The 3,863-nt window shown below is 44.9% G+C and overlaps 1 long non-coding RNA gene across 1 annotated transcript in view; it reads right to left on the bottom strand.

Moving 5' to 3' along the window:
- Positions 1–3,863, bottom strand: part of LOC146441551 (uncharacterized) — a 74,952-nt gene that overhangs the window by 60,085 nt on the left and 11,004 nt on the right. The window contains exon 2 of the long non-coding RNA XR_014849958.1: positions 1,109–1,180. This is a non-coding gene — a long non-coding RNA (uncharacterized LOC146441551). The remainder of the gene's footprint in view (positions 1–1,108; positions 1,181–3,863) is intronic.

Here is a 3,863-nt window from a genome sequence, read left to right as displayed (position 1 = left end):
GGCTGTTTTTTATCTTTTTTTTTCTCATTTTTTGTCGTGATTCTAGGATGTTTACAAAGTTTAAGAGGGAAAGAGGAAGGGGATGATGAGGGAAACAAGTTCAAAGAGCACATTTTAAATATGAATTATAAGTCACGTTTACACACATTTTACAATCACAGGGGACAAACTGTTCCTTGCTTAGAAGCCCCAGGAGATGTAACACAGATTATATTCCAAGTGCAGCACATCCTGAAACCATCTCATTCCAGGAGCCTTTGTAGCTGGCATAGCTGATAGGTAGATAGATAACCAAGCATGGGGGAGCATATGGGATTAGGATCTTGGGTTGGAGAGTGTAGAGACCTGTTTGGGATCCTGCCCTAGAGCAGGGTTGAGCTGTGATTTGGAAAGGTATGGGCAGGAATCACAGACACAGGAGGCTCCTGGAGCTGAGCACAAGCTCACAAAGGCTGGTCACGAGCACTGGGCTGCATGCCTTATGTTGGAGAGGTTCAGCATGTACAGCTAGGGCAGCTGTGGCTCACATCTGGCCACCCAGGAGCTCTGACACATGACCTGCATCCTACACACCCACATTCTGCAGCTCAAACAAATTCCTGAGCAGCCAATAAATCCCTGCTGCACAGATGACCAACACCTCAGAGCAGCCAAGAGCTAGCAGCAAGGAAGAGTCTCTTGTTTTCTTGTGCAGCAAAACTCTCACCTGCTATCCCAGCAAAGGAGAGCAAGTCTGAGCCCTGCTCAGGGAGGCTTACCATGGCTGAACATGAACCAGCAAGCACCCAGTGTGGGATAAAATACATTTAACACACTGCATTTTCAGCCCATTTCTATTGTACCCTGGTTTGAAAATGTAAAAAAAGAGAAAAGAAATAAAGCCAAGGTGTTCATCACAGCTTTGACCACCACTGCCCAAACCACGGTTCAAATTATGCTGTTTTGAAAACAATTCATCCAAGACACCATCACTGCTGCATTTTATTATAAATAATAAAATAGTACCACTATACAGACACAAGCACTTTTTTTTTCTCCTCATGTCAGCAGCTTTTCAGATTCATCTATCTCCTCCCATTATTCCCGTGAGATATCAGAAGAGCCATACCTTGAGGAGAAGCTAGCAAAACTCCAGACAACGGCAGCACTCCACTGAGTCCACTTGCTCAGCTCTGTTTCACTGCAATCACACAAAAAAAGCATGACTAAAACCCAAATTCCTGCCACCAAACTTCTTGGTCTGTTATCTGATGAAAGATTCAGAAGATTAAAAACAGACACACTGCTAGTTCAAGCACTTGTACTTGAAACAGATCCCATAATAGCCAAGATCCTCTCAGCCAAATTCCCCAGGCTCCTTCAAGCCTTGGGAACATCTGAAGGAGCCCCCAGGCCCACCACAGCAAACAAGCCAGCATTTTCCTCCACATGGTGCAGAGGCTCCCCTAGAGCAGCTATAGCAGAATCTGCTCTAAGAGATCTCAGCTGACCAAAAAGTAGGAATTCAATCTCTAAAGCATTAGACTTCTGGCCCTTGAGATCTTCCATCACTGACCCTTCACTGTCCAGATCACACACAAACATTGCAGAGCCTCACTCCCAGCACCAGCTGAACAGCACTTGGCTTCCTATCACAAAATCTGCTTGCCCTTTTTCTATGGGAATCAAACTCATAAACCAAGACTACGTCTGAAACACAAATTCCACTACTTAAGCTGGAGCTTTCTCCATAGCAGGAGAAAGATATGCTTGTTATACCACAGCGACAGGGAGATTTGTGGTCTAAAAATCATTCAGGGGTTGGCAGCTCAAGATCTCTTCTGTCCTCTATATTAAAAAGGGCTTTACTCCGTCAGCCTAAGAATTGCCTTGGTTTCTTCCTTGAATTCCTGTTTCTAATCAGACACCATCGTGGCATGACCAAGCAACAAAACCAGAATTCTTCACTGATCCCAGCACAGCAAAAGAATCCCTTGCTGTCCCAGAAGTTCTGTGGTGTATTCACAGTATCACACTTGAATTCAAGTACATTTGGCAGTTACTGCAATTACCTTTCTGAAGTAGCCTCTTACTGAGGGCTCTGTAGCAACAACCAGGCTCTAAACACAGCTCAGTTATGCACAAGTGAGAGCAATATCCTCCACGGATTTGCAGCCTGAGCAAGAAGGTGGTGGGATTTTGCTAAAACAAAGATCTGCACATTTCTGCACAGTTCTCCTTGAAATGAGGGGTATGAGGCACAAGTGAACCCCATGGCCAGATTCTGGGCTAGATCCTCAGCCCTTGCTCACAGGGTTGCCTGAATTGGAAGTGTCTTTATGCTGTTACTTCTGTTATGTTGAAAGATGCTACTCTCTCAATAAAGACCCATTGCTTAAATTTCTCATACACCATCTCCTACACTCTCCAGTGTAGCCCTAAAATTAATCCCAGTGTGGCTCCATTTTGTTATTTTGATAGTGTTCTACAGCACGAGAAAACAGAGTAGGGGGAGCAGGGACATCTAAATAGTGCTATTCCAACTGAAATCCAGTTTTTGTCCCACAAGACACAGCAAAGGTAAAGCATGAACTTATCTTTACCCTCTGCTCTCATGTAATGGACCATGATGAAGAATCCACCTAGAGCACAAACTCCAATCTCTTTAATGGATCATTCTGAAGTAACCTTCCCAGGACTGACAAATGCTTCAGTGAGACAGATGGGATGGGAGCCTGCTCTCCAGGAGCTCCCACAGGGCTCAGGCAAACACAATGATTAGTGTGCAACAAATACACTCACTGATCAGCTAAAACTGAGATAAAACAGCTACTACAATGTTTCTACCAAGTCATGCACACCCTAGTCACAGACTTCTGTGTCCCAGCAGGCAAAGTCCCAGACTGCCAGACATGAACAGATCTCCCACCACTCCTTCACACCAGCACATCCCTGGTTCAGTGTGAAGGTCCACTGACAAACCCAGCTTTCACCCAGCCTCTTTACAGGGCTGTAACTGCTGAGACCCTCATTTCTGTGCAGCAGTAGAATGGGGTACACATTACAGGGATCAACCAGCCGAGAACAGGAAAGCCTTCCCAGATCTCACATACAGATGCATGCTGACTGTGGCAGATATGAGGGCAGAAAGTCACACATTTTACCCTGGGAGAGCAAGGGGGAAGTCTTGCTTGAATTGCTGTCAGCCTTACAGATTACTTCCATTTCCCTTCAACACCCACACCTCCAGGAGAAAACAAGTACTCTGGCCTAGCATTGGCTGGATAACATGGAGCTATTTAAAAATTAGAATTGTTAAAAAATGTATTATGAAGCAATCCTTTGCAGACTAACACCCATGGGGTTAACTTCCTGCTGCCTGCTCTCTTCCCTTGCTGCTCAGCCCAGTCTCCGCTTGGAGAGAGGGACTCTCTCTGGTGCTTCAGCACTGCCCTGACCCAGGAAGGAAAGCCATTCATATCATGAGAGCTAAATTCAAGGCCAGCTTCCTTCTTGCCTCTCTAGTGCAAACACATTATTAGTTGGCCTTACAGTGAATCTGAACTCAAGCATGCAGGTGCCTACAACAATCTCCCCAACAGAGTACAAAATAAATAAAAGAAATACAGAATGGACAAAAAAGGTAAGGGGGAAAAAAAACATGGGAAGAAAGCCAGAAGTAAGCTGCATTTGTTCTGCCCTTAATATATAAAGTGAGATGCAAATTGTTTGCACAGAAAGATCCCATTTCTGAGAACTTGGAAACCTTCTCATCCCTCTGTCTGTGTCTCATGAGACTACTCTGTTCCTCACCCGTGTACCTCCTCCCAGAATCTCTTTATGTATTTCCTCAGCCAGGGAGACTGAGCAAGAACATCACATTT

This window comes from Lichenostomus cassidix, chromosome 2, assembly GCF_008360975.1.
Source record: "Lichenostomus cassidix isolate B80296 chromosome 2, HeHo_3.0, whole genome shotgun sequence".
Classification (NCBI taxonomy): domain Eukaryota; kingdom Metazoa; phylum Chordata; class Aves; order Passeriformes; family Meliphagidae; genus Lichenostomus; species Lichenostomus cassidix.
The sequence above is the reverse complement of the archived record's forward strand: the minus strand, read 5'-3'. Positions and strand labels throughout refer to the sequence as shown.